General features: G+C 37.5%; 1 protein-coding gene across 7 annotated transcripts in view; it reads right to left on the bottom strand.

Annotated features, from left to right (window-relative positions):
- MICU1 (mitochondrial calcium uptake 1) overlaps positions 1 to 18,621 on the bottom strand; it is a 243,122-nt gene that overhangs the window by 198,937 nt on the left and 25,564 nt on the right. Inside the window, exon 2 of one of the 7 annotated variants that reach the window (XM_042908314.1) lies at positions 2,082 to 2,156. The exons of the other annotated variants lie outside the window; for them this stretch is intronic. The gene's annotated coding sequence lies outside the window, so the exon portion shown is untranslated. The remainder of the gene's footprint in view (positions 1 to 2,081; positions 2,157 to 18,621) is intronic. 7 annotated transcript variants of the gene reach the window in all.

The raw sequence follows: 18,621 nt of genomic DNA on the forward strand, positions 1-18,621 counted from the left end.
CAGATGTGAAAACTGAGATAGAGTGACTTGATCTAGAGTATACAGCTAGGAAGTAGATCCATAATCTAAACCAACTGGACTAACGTCAGAGCCCAGGTTTTTAACTAGGACACTTTGCAGCCCCCCTACCTTTTAATGTTGATATTGCTTTTGTTAAAATAATTTAAGTTTTCATTAAATATTCCTCACTCCCAGGTCCTTGGAAGACCTCCTACGCACCAAATTCTTTGGTTTCATACTTATAACTTCACCTGTTCCTCTAATTGTTAAATTCAGAAACATCTGTATTAGGTCATATTATTGTTCACTAAACACTCACCCTCCCATCCCCCATCCCATGGGAAAATACTACTTTCCACACTCTTTTCATTTTCGGTGTGTATCTTGCCATATGCTTTGCTATGGCTAATGGGATGTGGGCTAGTTCCATAGAGCACTTTTAAGAAGTACTGCTGTTAGCCTTCTTGTGCTTCTGCATTCTACCAAGAGAAGATCATGCCCCTAGTAGGCATGCTCTTTCAGCCTGGGTTCCATAATGGACAGATCTCAGCCTACAGCCAGGCACTGGGAAGACCAGCTGAGCCAGTTGAGCACAGCTGACATATGGAATGCTAGTGAGAAATAAATGTTTATGATTGTAAGCCACTAAAACTGGGGGTGGTTTATTGCCACAGCAAAAGCTGACTAATTCAGCATCTAAGAGAATTACTGGGAACTTCTCATTCAACAAAAATGTATTAAGTTCATGCTATTCAGGCCTTGCTAAGACCTAAAAGGCTAAAAAGAATTCCACATTCTAATTAGGCAAGATACACATGAAAATTTTTTTTAATGTTTTATTATTTATTTTTGAGAGAGAGACAGAGAGAGAGAGAGAGAGAGAGAGAAAGCATGACTAAGGGAAGGGCAGAGAGAGAGAGGAAGACAGAATCCGAAGCGTGCTCCAGGCTCTGAGCTGTCAGCACGGAGCCCGATGTGGGGCTCGAACCCACAAACTGTGAGATCATGATCTGAGCCAAAGTCGGATGCTCAACCGACTGAGCCACCCAGGTGTCCTACATATGAAACATTTTAAAAGGATACATTTCTAAAATGGTATCTTGAAGAAGTATAAAAATATTGGGGTATAGATATTAGAGAATTTAAAAAAAAATTTAAACACCAGGGTAAGACTGGGTTAGTCAGCAAAGGCTTTTGTTTAGTTTTGAGTCTCAGAATGGTACAAAATCTTGATTAAGTGATAGAAATCTCATGGACACTCCAAAAGACAGGATCATTTCTGGCACCTCCATATAGAGTATTAATAGAAAATGATTTTTCTCCTCTAGACAGTATCTTGACACCAGAGTAGAGTCTTCATTTTTATTCCACCAGGTGGACTGAAGGAGAAAGGGGCATTTCTTCCTGGTTATATGACTTTTTATAGTGGCAGTTTGTTCAAATTACACAAAATATCCATTCTCTTCTGTGATTTTCCCAACACACAGTTCACTGCTTCCTAAATTATCTTGCACTTTATACATATCTTCCTATGGCAATTAACACATTTGTTCATGTGCAAGTTTGCTATCCCCACTCGGCTCTCAGCCTCCTTTTAAAGCCAAAATTATGTTTCTTCCTCTTGGTAAACACACAGTCTAGCACAGAGACTGTTACATTACAGGTGTTTAAAATACTTAACCATCTACTTTACGTTCACATGAAGATGAAGGTACAAATTATACAGGTACTGGGCTCCTGACATTTAAGTATACTTCTAAGCCCCAATAAACTAAGAAAACTATGTCTTTTACCATTTGGATTCAAATCAAGTTAAGACTACTTAGCTGTCCCTTAAAATCACTGAGCCAGTTACTAACTCTTCTATGGGACCTATACCTGTAATCTCTTAAGTAAACCTTTCCATTAGCCTTCTTCATTCAACCTAGGCCCAATTTCAAAGCTAGAACTAAATCCTGCCCTTATGGACAAAGGGGGAAAAGAATTAAGTTTCTATCCTATTTCCTAAGACCTAAGCTGCGGCAACACAATTCTTATGTCCCTCCCCAGTCCCAGAAATCATCTCATTTTACCACACGTACTTTAGCAAACTCCAGCACCAAGGAGACTATCCACTATATTTTCTTCCTGTCTGTCAACAACTGATTCATTTTTATCTGGAGAGAGAGAGAGAAAGAGAGAGAGAGAGTGTGAGTGGGGGAGGGGGGCAGTGGGAGAGAGACAGAAAACATTAAGCAGGCTTTGCGCTGAGCATGGGCTCGATCCCACAACCCTGGGATCATGACCTGAGCCAAAATCAAGAGTCAGATGCTCAACTGACTGAGCAACCCAGGTACCCCTGATTCATTTCTAAATTAGTAATTTTCCAAACCCACAAGTGCATTCAGATATATAACACTACTTTTGTCTATAATAATAATGAGTATAACTAAAACATACATATCTGGAGAAAACATTATTCATCACTGGCAACAGAAAGAAAAGAACACTCAGAAGCTTCCAATGTGAAAAACAAATAACCAGTTCCTAAGTTGGGACAGGCAAGGAATGTGTAAGACTGGAAGATAAATTTAGAACTGATCAGATACGGAGAATAAGTAGATGGATATCCACCATCGTAATAAAACCATTTTTCAGTAACAACAACAAAAAAGGCATGATCAAATAGGTAAGCCATAATTATTTGAGAAGATCGTTTGAATTGTGAACTGAGAATTCTGACCAAATATACAACAGGAAAACACTAAATATCTTAAATTGGAAAAGAAAGTGATGAAAATACTTTTTTAAAGAATATCACTATTCAGTAGTGAATAAATTCCAAAGAAAAAAAAAAAAGCTAACAGGAGCAGTGAGTACAGCCCAAAGGCAATTAATAACCTAAGTACTGAGTGATAAGTATCTAGATGATTAGTATGGAAACCAAACATAAAATAAAAACAGCCAAAGACAGACAAAACTATCAGATAACAGTGTCCAACACACATTCATAGGTAAGTGTGTAGAAGATATGGAAGACAGAAACGAGAAAGAGATTAAGATAATAACAACACTAAGTAGAGTACGGTAGAAAGTAAAATGGACTAGGAATCCAATGACCCAAGATCTAGTCTCAACTCTACTACTAAACAGCTGCGCACAAAGGAAGCTTATCTCCCTTCCTTAAGGAAGAATTTCATACAAGGAGAGAATTGCCTAAATGAGCTTTAAGGTTTCTTTTATCTCTTAACACTCTCTAATCTGGGTGAAAAACTATATGGCAAAGTTTAATCTATTTCATGGTGGGGGAGGGGAGTAAGATCATGCCATACAATCAAAACTTACTAGTTTTGAGAATCCAAGTCTGTATGCTCTAGTGTTAGAGGATTTTTAATTTTGAAAGTTCTGAGTTTTAATAACAGTCTACTTATATTTTGATGTTGTAATTCAAATGTTACCGTCTACATCTCATTTTACCACTGGTTTTAATCTCATTCCCCAAAACACACATCAAAAGATATATTTAGGGGCCTGGTGGGTTCAGTTGATGGAGCATGCAACTCTTGATCTCAGGGCTCTGAGTTCAAGCCCCGGGTTGGGTGTAGAGATTACTTAAAAATAAAAAAATCCTGGGTTGCCTGGGAGGCTCAGTTGGTTGAGCGTATGATTTTGGCTCAGGTCATGATCTCACAGTTCGTGGGTTCGAGCCCTTCATCGGGCTTTGCACTGACAGTGCAAAGCCTGCTTGGGATTCTCTCTCCCTCTCTCTCTCTCTGCCCCTACCCCACTTGTGTGTGCGCAAGTCTGTCTCTAAGTGAATAAACTTAAAAAATTAAAAAAAAAAAAATCTATTTGTTTTCTCTAGTGCAATTTTCACAGATGCCAAGTAAACAAAGAAAAAAAAAAAAACACCGAGAAAAGATTACTATAATTTAATTCCTAACTCTGTAGTACAGAAATAGTGTAACTAGTTGAATGTGTTAATTTTTGATGAGGGACCATTTAAACAGATTTAAGGAGATCAGATTTCCAATTGAGTCTGGAAAATTGAACAGGCCAATTGGCAGCAGTTATGCAGTAATGAAGCACGTTTAGGAGAAGGATTAAATTAAATCAAAAACAGTGTATTTTTCTTCCCTTACAGTACCCCACCCTCCGCCCACAAAAAGCATGCCTCTAAAAAGTGGCTTTGATGTGAAGTGAAAAAAGATGAAGAGGTATTTCTAACCAAGAAATGTCAAGGGAGGCAAATGAAAGATAATTTTTTTACCAAAGAAAAGCATTATTTATCCAACAAGAAACAGAACAAGTCTTTTAAAACCTATAACAACATAATATTGCTCTTTCTATATCTATTATTTTAAGACTATTAATAATGGCTTAATATAATGCTTTTGATAACTTTCAAAGGGTCACAGGACGAAGAAATCATTTAATTCAACATCTTTATTTGCAGATGGAAGAACTGAGATGCAGATAAGTTACATGGTTTACTCACAGCTAATTAGTACAAAAGCCTACAACAGATCCTATAATTCTCAATTCCCAAATAACATAAAGGGGAAACACTTTTTAATAACTGTTCTCAGCAAAATAAATAGCCACACTCAAAAAGGAGACCATATGCCCAGCTACAGAAAGATAAACAATGGTATAATTACATAATACAATGTAATATAAACATTAAAAATGCTAATCATAAAGTATTATTAAAATATTATTTCACAAATTAACAAAAAGTTGAGCTAAAGAAATAAAACAGTGGAAAAAAGAAGTAAAATGGCTCTGAGGGGGGAGCCTAGATGGTTCAGTCAGTTAAGAAAGCATCTGACTTTGGCTCAGGTCATGATCCCATGGCTCCTGAGTTCAAGCCCTGCATTGGGCTCCCACTGACAGTGCAGAGCCTGCTTAGGATTCTCTCTCTCTCTCTCTCTCTCTCTCTCTGTCTCTCTCTGCTCCTCCCCCACTTGCTATCTCTCTCCCTCTCTCTCAAAAAAATAAACTTTAAAAAATAGCTCTGAGAACTGAGACACTTGATCTCACTAACAATAAGAGAATACATATTACAACTGAGATACTGCTATTCATTCATCAAAAGCTGGCAAAAATCCAGAAGTTTGAAAACGCAATTGTTGGCAATGCTGTAGAAATGGCACTGCTAAAAAATGTGTAAACTGGTACAGCCTACTTCCTGAAAGAAAAAGGAAATGGTACAACAGAGGGCAATTCAGCAATGTCTATCAAAATCACCCACATAAAACTGACCCAGCAACTGCACTTCTGATAAAAATACCCTAATGACATACTTGCACACCTGTGAAATTATACGCGCACAAACACATTACATCATGGTGTGATAGCAACAGACTAAACTCCACCTCAAAGTTCACCAGGAGAGGACAGGTTAAACCATGAGAAACACACCCAAGGCAATACCATGTGGCAATAAACAGGGAATGAAAAACTACATATAGATTTGAATACTTTCATAACATACTATTATCTTTAAAAAGCAAGTTACGGAATAGCATATATAGTATGCTTACCCTTTTAGGTAAAATGAGGAGAAATAAGAATGCATATTTGTATGTTCCTTCTGTTAAGTAACTCTGGAAGGACACACAACAAAGTAATAGTCGTGGTGCTAGGAGGGGTGGGAGATGGGTGACATCAGAGACAAGGAGACTTTTATAATATACTACTTCATTTTTAAAACTATGCTTATGTATTTATCCATGTAAACAAATATATAGTATTTCTCATAAACTCTTTAAAAGGCAGAATATAAGATAATATGTGCATGTCAATTAAAATAATATAAAACATATATACATGTTTTTAACTTAAAGAAAAATTAGATGATGCAAACAAAATTTAATGATCTTCTGGGGAAGAATCTATTTACACTTTACATTTAAAGAAAAATAAAATCAGGTCCAGAAGACTGATGTTTCACTCCTCAGCCAGGGACTATCATTTACCAGCCCTCATAGTGGGCACAGGCCCAACAATGTCTTAGCAAGCAACCCATATTGTGGCAAGTTTCCCTAGTAAGATAAGCTTTACTTCAATCAGAGTCATATCCTAATACTCGGATTACTGGCACATCCCAATTTACCAAACCGTTAGAATTCCACACCTTATCCTGATCCTGACTTAAAACACCTGCTTGCACTTTTCTATGTTTTTAATTGTCTTCTATTTCTGACCTCTGACAACTGCACATTTAAAGGAGGACTGCTTGACTCTTCTAATCCTGACAGTGGCCCAATAAACCACTGTTGTACTATTACCAACTGTTACCCAGCACTATTGTTAAAAGCAACATCTGCTAATTCTGAGGCCAAGATAAATTTTTGATATCTACCCAAATCTGGTCACCAACAAAACGTAGGCCTCAGTTAAATAAAACTTCAAGGTTCCAAAGCATTTAGTTAACGTGAACTAAGCTTGAGAAAATAAGGACCAAGTAAGTGTCTTTTCTATCTGCACTTCGGGAATCTACTACAGCATCTGGCATAGATAGCATACGTAGGTGATGGTTCAGGGCACTCTGTCAAACCGAAATATGGTTTCTCTCTGAGACCCACATTGTAAAACCAGCATTATCTGAAGTGCCCACAAGGATTCACCCTATTCATCCCAGTGGCATCAAACCAACCTTAAAACTGTAGGCCATCAGAGTCTCAGCCATTAAGTATCTAAATTATATACTTAATTCTTCTTTATTCTATTTCCATGCTCGCTAAGTATGTTATGATTCTAATTCAGCTTCCTGTTTAGATGGCCTTCAAAGAGAGAACATGATGATCAGAAGATGACAGACAGTATCCTAGTTCTCATGCCAGCTGTATTTCTCATGGTAAATTAATAAGTTGGCAATCTGTTTTAATCTCCTGTGATATTAGTCAGCCTAAGGAAGCTTCTCTGAATCCAATGAATTCCAAGACACTGATAAGATCCAGTTTGGGGATTGTCAAGGTTCAAGGGCTAGACCTTGCACCATGAGGACATCTTGACCTTGGCATTCATTCAAATTTGCAAAAGTCTTGGCATTTCATTCAAATTTCCACCCTGGAACAGATACCAGTGAGAATTTCCCAAAAGTTTTGTATGGCCAGAGTCACTGAACCTAAGGAACCACACTCACTTGCATTTTGTTCTCATGTTACGAATTTAGAGGAAGGCGATAAATGAAGAGTCCAAAGAAAGGGAAATTATGGGAATATAGATTTATTGGATATCATACAGATTTTTGAGTAGAACAAGCAAGACTACCTGCATTTTTGTTTACAAGATTTTATGATATTTTCATTATCAAAACTGTCAAAAACTATGATAGTTTCTTTTTATACTTTTTATTTTTTTTTTAATTTAAAAAAAAAAATTTTTTTTATTTATTTTTGAGACAGAGAGAGACAGAGCATGAACAGGGGAGGGTCAGCGAGAGGGAGACACAGAATCTGAAACAGGCTCCAGGCTCTGAGCTGTCAGCACAGAGCCCAACGCGGGGCTCGAACTCACGGACCGCGAGATCATGACCTGAGCCGAAGTCGGCCGCCCAACCGACTGAGCCACCCAGGCGCCCCTCTTTTTATACTTCTGAAATCCCACCACTCTCCCTAGAAGCAAACTGAGAAAGAAGTTTGTATGTATCTTTGTTGATAGTCTTCTATTTGTTTACATATAAATAATATTCCATATACATATGTACACTCACCTATTCAGCATTTGGAATGCTTTGCATTATCCTTTCTTTTATATAATGGAATCATACGATACACATTGGAAGATTTTTAAAGCTTAATAATACAATTTAAAATCATTCCAACAAAGGATATTCTTTTAACTATAACAGAGTAGTTCAATCTATGATTGTTCCACAATTTAACTATAGGGCAATTAATAATATACTAAGTTTGTTTCCATACTGTGGCATTACAAACACAGCTACAGAGACTTTTTCCCTGTGCATTTATTTTTTTTAAAGTTTATTCACTTATTTTTGAGAGAGAGAGAGAGAGAGAGAGGCGGGGGGGGGGGGGGGGCAGTGAATCCCAAGCAGGCACCATGCTGTCAGCACACAGCCCAACATGGGGCTTGAATTCACAAGACATGAGATCACCTGAGCCGAGATCAAGAGTGAGATGCTTAACAGACTGAGCCACCCAGGCACCCCTGCATTTACTTTAAAAAAAAAATCTTTTTATGTATTTATTTTGAGAGAGAGCAAGAGCAGGGGAGGGGCAGACAGAGATGGAGAGAGAAAGAATCCCAAGCAGGCTCCACACTGTCAGTGCAGAGCCTGATGCGGGACTCAAACTCATGAACCGTGAGATCACGACCTGAGTCATGATGCTCAACTGACTGAGCCACCCAGGTGCCCCTCCTGTGCACTCATTTTGATTCATTTTTATTCAAGTACATCTATGGGACAGATTATCTACAAATGAAACTACTAGGTTAAAAGTAATATCATCTTTAATGATATTAAGTAATGATCATCTTTAACTTTGATAGATACTAACAAATAACCCTTCAAAACTGACATTCCAATTTACATACCACCAATAGTATATGAGGGTACTCTTTCCCTGTATTTGTTATTATCAATCTTTTCCATTTATAAAGTGGATTTAAAAATGACACCTAATTTAATTTGTACATTGCCTCATCACTGTTGTTCTGAGGGCTACTGGAATATTGAACTGTATTTATTTTCTTTGGTTCTAGTCATATTTCCTGAAGGCCTGAGGCTTCACCTTTCCTTTCTTGAAAAAAAGAGGGGGGGGGGTGACTTTTTCCATCTAAATTAAAATATAAAAGATTTTTAAGTCAGATGCAATAGTAACACTAATCTATCCAATGTTATTTCTTAGTAGAATGTTTTTATCAAACAACCAAAAACAAAAAAAGACTAAAACTTTCTCAATACGAACATTTCAATATTTTTCCAATTCAATCTGAGCTCTAGCAGAGCTGACTGGGAAGATTTTTTCTATGTAACATTTGTTATCTAATGGCTAGTCATACTTTCAAAAGACTCAAATGGATTAACATTCATTACCAAAAAGAATAAGTTAAACAGCAACAAAATTCTCAAAAATGTAAAACAAGTGTTTCATGTTTACACAACTGGAAAATGAGGGTACACATCAGTCGGCTCCCATATCTAGCCTATTGATGAAAACAGGAAAAAAATGACAAACGAAATACTGAATTAAAATGGTAAAAAAAACCAAAATGCCAGAAACCATACTCATTTATAGTATTCCCAATTCAACTGCAGTATAGTGACATAATTACCTCTGTGTTTCACAACACAGATGAATGAACTTTTTCTTAATTTTACTAAAGCTAGAACAACTTATTAAATACACTCTAGGCAGTAGTGCAAACATAAACAAGTATATTTATTTCACTGATATTTGCAATGCTTCTTCTTTGTAAAGGGTGCGGGTTATCCCCAAAACATGTGCCATCTATGAAAAACAATAGTTGCCATGAATATAGGAGAACAAATAACAAAAAATAAGCATCTGCTATTGTTAGATTTAAGATTTATGGAATTCTTGGGGTGCCTAGGTGGCTCAGTGAGTTAGGATCCGACTCTTGATTTCGGCTCAGGTCATGATCTCAAGATTCATGAGATCAAGCCCCGTGTCAGGCTTAGCACTGACAATGTGGATTGGGTTCTCTCTCCCTCTCTCTCCTCCCCTTCCCCACCCTCAAAATAAACATTAAAAAAAAAAGATTTATGGACTTCTGAGGGAAGATTTAAGTAATTTGAGATTAGTCAATTGAGTTATTCCTTGTGCAGACTACAAGAATTATTATAGTTAATATATGTTCAGAATGGATTTCATACTTCATAGTTTACCCACAGAACTCACAAAACTGGGCTTCTACACCTCATGAAAGCTGAAACTTGGCTACTGTGCCTAATACAATACACAAAGCCTAATACAATACTCTGGGCATTAAACACATTTAAATCTTTATAGATTTAAATAGAAATATAAGTTAAATACTTATAAATATGATGACTATATAATACACAAGCTATTGGGACTAGAAATGAGGAAAGTCAAGTTTCTGGCTTGGTATTATCATTGTTTCTATATGTCTTAACATGACAAACTATTTGTGTACTATTCCTTAGCCCAGCCCTTCTTAAGGTCAAAGGAAATCCTACCTCATCTGTAAAAATTATGTAAGATCATTATCACTCTTGATTTCTTCCTTTAAATTCCTGTGGAATTAAGCACTACTATGGTACCTGATGTATGAAGTAATTTTGTTTGGGGTGCCTGGGTGGCTCAGTCGGTTGAGCGTCCGGACCTGATCTCACAGCTCGTGAATTCGAGCCCCACGTCGGGCTCTGTGCTGACAGCTCAGAGCCTGGAGCCTGCTTCTGCTTCCGTGTCTCCCCCTCTCTGCTCCTAACCCACTCACATTCTGTCTCTGTCTCTCTCAAAAATAAATAAACATTAAAAAAAAAGATTGAAGTAATTTTGTTTGCCTTTTTTTTTTTTTTTGAACAAATGAATGCAAATACATCTGGGCAAAAATAAAAGACAAAGAGTAAAAGATGATAAAAGGGTTTTTTTGTTTTACAAATGGACACATGAAATAATTTTAATGTATACCTGTCAACTTGCCCAGGATATCGAAAATCTAAAAGCAGAAAGTATGTTTTAGGTTTCTTAGTATCCTCAGTGTCAATTAATGAATTTAAAGTTATTACTAGCAGTAATAAAAAGTATTACTGTTCAATTACACAAGCAGATACAGAGAACTTAGGTTCTCTTTCTAGCTCTAGCCTGCTATATGACCAGTAAATGTTTTATCCTCTCTGTAACTGAATTCTGGGAGATACAGGGCACAGGTGGTATTTGTTTCTAAGTCTTTTCTGGCTTTAAGAGTTCATTTCAGAAAAACAAAATGTAGAAGTATTTTGTACTTTTTGGAAGAAGGCCATCCTGAGTGGGAATAAATGAGGCAACATCCTACATTAGACTCAGTAGCTGAAGCAAATTTCACATAATCCAAAATGTCCAATTGCTATTATTTCATTCAAGTCATTAGCTATGTATTTATTGAGTAAGGTATTGTGAGAGCAGTGCAAGAAACACAAAGATGAACAGACAGTGTCTGCCCACAAACATCGTATCATTTGGTAGGGGACATAAAACAACTATTCAACTATCCATTACGGTGGAAAAAGAGTAAGGGCTACAGAACATATTAATACGGATTCAAAGAAAGGAAAAATTACATTAGGTTGGTAAGTAGAAAGGGCTTAAGGCTCCAAAGAAGAATATTTACTTAGAGTAGGAAAAAACTAAGCATTCTTTACAAAAGTGTTTGGCTAAATGCATTATCTTAGAAGCCTTTGCCACATTATCTGAGGAATGGGATAAACTACTGGAAATACAACCTTTACTGCACAACTATGGCACTGGTAAAAATGCAACAATATATTGGACTTTAATTGTGCCAGGTAATTTTAAAAACATCTCTGTACTTTCTCTTAGATGAAATGAATCAGACTGAAAGTTCTGCACTGAAGACACCAGGATGACTGCCAAAATACAGTAAAGATTAACATCCACGTCTAGAAAAGATGCATTTTCATACCTCAAAGTGACATTACTGACAGAATAAATGAGGAAAGCTCACACTTCAGCTAACTCTGTTCTGAGAAGTATTTTCCAACAGCAAAGAAAGCTATTTGAAAGATCTAGGTGAGAATGTGAAGTTACGTTATACAAGTCTCTAACAGTAAAAAATGATAACTGTAAGGGGGCGCCTGGGTGGACGCAGTTGGTTAAGAGTCCGACTCTTCATTTCGGCTGAGGTCATGATCTCATGGTCATAGGTTCAAGCCCTTTCTGGCTCTGTCCTGGGCGTGGAGCCTGCTTGGGATTCTCTCTCTCCCTCTCTGTTTGCCCCTCCCCAGCGCATGCATGCACGCAAGTGCTAATTAAAAAAAAAAAAAGGTAACTGTAGGAACAAGAATCAACTCACAGAAATGTTAGGTTTGACAAAGAACTTTTTAAAGTTTTTTTTTCCAGAGGGTGAGACAGAGAGAGCATGTGCAAGCACACACACGCGTGCACACACAAACACACATATGCACAAGCAGGGGAGGGTCAGAGACAGAGAGAGAGAGAGAGAGAGAGAGAGAGAGAGAGAGAGAGAGAGAGAATCCCAAGCAGGCTCTACAGCGTCAGCATGGGACCCAAAGGGGGTGGGAGGTGGCAGGGGTTGCTGGAACCCATGAACTATGAGATAATGACCTGAACGGAAATCAAGAGTCAGTCACTCAACCTACTGAGCTACCCAGGTGCCCACTGACAAAGAATTTTTGTACATATTCTTGTGAAATGAAGATGCGATGGAAAAGCAAGTCACAATCCTACAGTAGTAACCTTCTGATACTCTGGGAAACATTCTTTCACCCATCAAGTACGTACCTCCATGATTCACTTTCTTTTTTTAATGTTTTTATTTACTTTTGAGACAGAGAGAGACAGAGCATGAGCAGGGGAGGAGCAGAGAGAGAGGGAGACACAGCATCCGAAGCAGGCTCCAGGCTCTAAGCCGTCAGCACAGAGCCCGATGCGGGGCTCGAACTCACGGACCGTGAGATTGTGACCTGAGCCAAAGTCGGACGCCCAACCAACTGAGCCACCCAGGCGCGCCCCCCCCCCCCCCACCATGGTTCACTTTTTGTGTGCATGTGCTCACACACACATACACACACCTGAAACTTCTGTCTGGTGAAGGAAAAAGTCGAGTGGAAATTTCCCTTCCTGAATAACTGCACACAAAAACAAAGTGTGCAAAAGGAAAATAAAAAATAAATCAACCAGAGAAAGTCTGGGTTTTTTAAGTTTGTTTATTTTGTGACAGAGAGAGTGAGTTGGGGAGGGGCAGAGAGGATGAGAGGGAATCCTAAGCAAGCTCCTCACGGTCAGTACAGAATCTGCTACAGGGCTTGATCTCATGAACCATAGGATCATGATCTGAGCCAAAATCAAGAGTCAGATGCTTCCAACTAAGCCATCCAGGTGCCCCCAGAAAGAAGTCTATTTAAAATGAAAACCCAACCACCCAGAAACCAATATAAATTGGTTTCATAACCAATATAAATTTTCTAAACCCTCTAAGATGTGCTAATATGTTAGGTCATCATTAAGTTTTCAATATTTAAAATTTCCATAAAACAAAATCTCCAACTTTTCATTTCAAGTTTTGGAAACTAGGTAGCTATAGAGTTTTAATGGTTAATAAATACTTTTAATGTACCTACAAGCCATTATAAAAATACAGGATGAAAAAATTCAGCTATCAATAAGGAAAATTTAAGCATTGTTACAAAAGAAATTAGCATCAATAAAATATTAACTTGTATAAAGCAATGGTGAGGTGTGTAAAAGTGAAGAAGATGAGGAATAGTCTAGAAGAAGCATTGTTGAAAAACAGTTTTTACTCTCCTCTATGCCATTTTACACCACCTCTGTACCAGTTTGCATTTCCACCAATGTCGCCAGAGGTTTCCTTTTTATCCACATTCTCACCAACACTTGTTGTTTCTTGTTTTTTATTTTAGCCAGTCTGAGAGGTATAAGGTGGTATCTCATTATTGTTTTTATTTGCAGTTCCCTGATGATAAGTGATGTTGACAATCTTTTTAATGTACGTGTTGTACATCTCTAAGTCTTTTTTGCAGAAATGTCTATTCATGTCTTCTGCCCATTTTTAAATTGGATTATTTGGTTTTGGGGTGTTGAGTTGTATCAGTTCTTTATATATTTTGGACACTAACTATTGGATATGTCATTTGCAAATACTTTCTCCCATACAGTAGGTTGTCTTTTAGTTTTGTGGATTGTATACTTCACTGTGCAGAAACTTTTCATTTTGTTGTAGTCCCACTAGTTTATTTTTGCTTTCATGTCCCTTGCCTTAGGAGACATATCTAGAAAAATGTTGCTACAACCAATGTCAGAGAGATTACTGCCTATGTTCTCTTTAAGGATTTTTATGGTTTCAGGTCTCACATTTAGGTCTTTAATCCATTTTGAGTTTATTTTTACATACGGTAAAAGAAAGTGATCCAGTTTATCCTTTTGCATGTGGCTGTCCAGTTTTCCCATCATTTGTTGAATAGACTCTTTTTCCCACTGTATATTCATCCTTCCTTTGTCAAAGATTAATTGGCCATATAATTGTGGTTTTATTTCTGGGTTTTTCATTCTATTCCACTGGTCTATGTGTCTATTTTTACACAAGTACCATACTGTTTTAATTATTACTACTTCATAATATAACTTGAAATCTGGAATTATGATATCTCTAGTTCTGCTTTTCTTTTTCAAGATTACTTTGGCTATTCAAGGTCTTTTGTAGTTCCATACATATTTTAGGATTGTTTGTTCTAGTTCTGTGAAAAATACTGTTGGTATTTTGATAGGGACTGCATTAAATCTGTAGATTGCTTTAGGTAGGATGGACATTTTAACGTTTGTTCTTCCAACCCATGAGCATGGAATGTCTTCCCATTTCTTTGCATTGTCTTGAGTTTCTTTCATCAGTGTTTTATAATTTTCAGAGTACAAGCTTTCACCTCTTTGATTAAGCTTATTCCTAGATATTTTACTGTTTTGGTGCATTTATAAATGGGATTTTCTTAATTTCACTTTCTGCTCTTTCATTATTACTGTATAGGATTGCAACAGATGCCTGTATATTGATTTTGTATCCTGAGACTTCAGTGAATTCATTGATCAGTTACAGTAGTTTTTTTGTGGAGTCTTTAGGGTTGTCCATATACAGTATCATGTCATCTGCAAATAGTGAGAGTTTTACTTCTTACCAATTGGATGCCTTTTATTTCCTTATGTTGTCTAAATGCTGTGTCTAGGATTTCCAGTACTGTGTTGAATAAAATGGGTGAGAGTAGATATCCCTGCCTTGTTCCTAACCTTAGGGGTAAAGCCTCTCAGTTTTTTTTGGCTGTGGGATTTTCATATAGAGATATGTTCCTTCTAGACCTACTTTCAGAGGATTTTTATTATGAATGGATATTGTATTCTGTCCAATGTTTTTTTGCATCTATTGAAATGATCATATAGTTTTTATCCTTTCTCTTATTGATATGATGTATCATGATGATCGTTTTCTGAATATTAAACAATCCTTGCATCCCAGGAATAAATACTAAAAATCCTTCTTTTTTTTTTTTAATTTTTTTTTAACGTTTTATTTATTTTTGAGACAGGGAGAGACAGAGCATGAACGGGGGAGGGTCAGAGAGAGAGGGAGACACAGAATCTGAAACAGGCTCCAGGCTCTGAGCTGTCAGCACAGAGCCCGACGCGGGGCTCAAACTCACGGACAGTGAGATCGTGACCTGAGCCGAAGTCAGATGCTTAACCGACTGAGCCACCCAGGCGCCCCTAAAAATCCTTCTTAAAAAAAGGATCTGACTAGATCAGAGGAAGGACTTAAAATTAAAAGTATACATGATTTGAAAAGGCTTTCTTCAAAACTTTCAAATTCTAAAGAAGAATCTTAGCAACATAACTCATAAGGTATATCTTACAGAGGTATCAAATAATACACTGGTCATAGGGAATACATCTTTTTCTCAAGTGCCTCAAGGAACATTAATAAAAATATAGATTAATATTAGGCCATAGGAAAACAAAAAAATAGAAATATTTAAAAAACTTTCTAAAAACAATACAATAAAACTAGAAATTAATAAAAACACAAATAGGACAAACCAGCTAAAAATAGAAATAAAACAACTATTAATGGCACTTAGGAAAAAAAGAAACATAAGCTGAAATTAAAAATTTATTTTAAGTGGAATGTAAACGGCTGCAGCCACTATGGAAAACAGTGTGGAAATTTCTCAAAAAAATGAAAAACAGAACTATCATTTGATCCAGTATTTTCCTATCCATTCATCCACTGATGGACACATGTTGTTTCCATACATTGGGTATTGTAAATAATGTTGCAAGAACATGGGGTACATCTATCTTTCCCAGTTAGTGTTTTGTTTTTTTAATTTGAGAGAGAGAGTAAATTCAAGCAGGGGAGGGGGCAGAGGGAGAGAGAGAAAATTTAAGCAGGCTCCACACCCAGCATGGAGCCTGACAAGGGGCTCGATCTCATGACCCTGCAATCATGACCTGAGCTGAAATCAAGAGTTGGATGCTCAACTGACTGGGCCACCCAGATACCCCTTGAGAATCAGGTTATGAGGTCTCCAAGATTCTAACATCCCGTGATTCTGTGATGTAAAAGTCGAAGATTCACAGAAATCTATCACCAAAAATCTCCTATCCCCAAAATTTTCAGAAGCCCAAAATTCCCAAAGCCTTTCAGTTCTATACTTACTTCACTTTTCTCCTCTAACCCAAAGTTTCCTCTTCCTTTATCTAGGTAGGTGCTATTACTTACCAGTAGCACCACCCACCTCATTTTGGTTGTGAGAATCAAAAATGTCTCCATACACTGCCAAATGTTCCCCAGGGGTAGGGAGAAACCACTACCCAGTTTTTCAACCCAGTTGAAAACCACTGTGCTAGAGGATAGAAAAGAAAAAACAATATGAATCCTGCCTATGTTCTTGGGATCACAGTTCCTTTGTTCAGAAAGAGTTCCCTTTTCTCAGACTTTAGATGCCTGCATAGTGCTGGTGCTACCACTACCCTAGAGATAATCTGCATTTTCTAGAATTTTCTATAATCATAAAGTATATACAAAAGACCCAATTAAGGAATGAGCAGATGATTTGAACATACACTTCATCGAAGAAGATATACAAATGGCTAATAAGCACTTCAAAAGATGTTCAACATCATTAGCTATTAGAAAAATGATCATGAAAACCACAATCAGACACTACTATACACCTATTAGAATGGCTAAAATATTAAATAAACAAACACAATATTAAAACCAACAGTATCTGACATTATGAAAGATGCAGAGCAACTGTAATACTCATACATTGTTGAAGGGAATGAAAGAGGATACACTCCTAGGTTCTCTAGAAATGAAAACTTAGGTCTCCACAAAAACCTGTGCATGAAATGTTCACAGCAGTTTTATTCATAATTACCAAAACTGTAAATAACCTAAGTCACTTTCAACAGCCGAATGGATACACAAACTCCAATATGTCCACACAATGGAATACCACTCAGCAATCAGTCAATCACAAATGAGTTACTGACATGCTCAACAAGAATCTGAAAGGTATTACTGTGACAACAAAAGAAGTCAACTTCAAAAGGTTACATGCTTTTGTTTTTTTTTAATGTTTGTTTATTTTTTAAGAGATGGAGAGACAGAGTGTGAGTGGGGAAGGGGCAGAGAGAGAGAGGGAGACACAGAATCCTAAGCAGGCTCCAGGCTCCAAGCTATCAGCACAGAGCCTGATGTGGGGCTCGAACCCACCAGCTGTGAGATCATGACCCAAGCTGAAGTCGGATGCCCAACTGACTGAGCCACCCAGGCACCCCAGAAAGTTACATGCTTTTATAGGACATTCTGGAAAAGAAAACTAGTAGAGACAGAAAATAGATCCAACTGCCACAGGTTACAGGTAGGTAGATTTGAGTACAGTAGAACCACACAGAAATTTTGGAGGTGATACTCTGTACCCTGACAGATATTCTGTATCCTGTGTGGGACAGTCATACAAATCTACACATGTGCTAAAACTCAAAGAAATGCACAGCAAAATAGGTCAATTTTACTGTATATGCAATTTTTTTAATTACGAGATTTTAAAATTCAGAGGTGCCTGGGTGGCTCAGTTGGTTGAACATCCCACTTCGGCTCAGGTCATGATTTCACGTCTGTGGGTTCAAGCCCCTCATCAGGCTCTATGCTGACAGCTCAGAGCCTGGAATGCTTTGGATTCTGTGTCTCCCTCTCTCTGCCCCTCCCCAGATCATGCTCTTTCTCTGTCTCTCAAAAAATAAAAATAAAACATTAAAATAAAATGTTTCTTAATAAATAAAAACAAACAAATAAATAAAATTCTATTTTGGATGCATGGGTGACTCAGTTGGTTAAGTGTCTGACTCTTGGTTTCGGCTCAGGTCATGATCTCAGGGTCGTGACATCAAGCCCTGCATCAGGCTCTGTGTTGGGTGTAGAGCCTGCCTAAGATTCTCTATTTCCCTCTACCGCTCCTGCATGCTCATGCTCTCTCTCTCTCTCTCTCTCTCTCAAAAAAAAGAAAAGAAAAAAAGGAAAATTGACTATTTCATTTAAGATTTCTGTATCTTCTTTACTATAGATAGTAGTCTTTTATTTTTCTCATTTCTGTCAAATTTTGCTTCAATTCAAATTTAAATAATGTAGTAAGACAAGGCGCCTGGTTGGCTTAGTTGGTTAAGCTTCCGACTTCAACCCAGGTTGTGATCTCACAGCTCATGGGTTTGAGCCCCGAGTCAGGCTCTGTGCTGACAGCTCGGAGCCTGGAGCCTGTTTCGGATTCTGTGTCTCCCTCTCTCTCTCTGCCCCTCCCCCGCTCCCTCTCCCCCCCCCCCCCCTCAAAAATAAGTAAACATTAAATGAATGAATGAATGAATGAATGAATGAAGC

Source organism: Panthera leo, chromosome D2, assembly GCF_018350215.1.
Source record: "Panthera leo isolate Ple1 chromosome D2, P.leo_Ple1_pat1.1, whole genome shotgun sequence".
NCBI lineage: Eukaryota > Metazoa > Chordata > Mammalia > Carnivora > Felidae > Panthera > Panthera leo.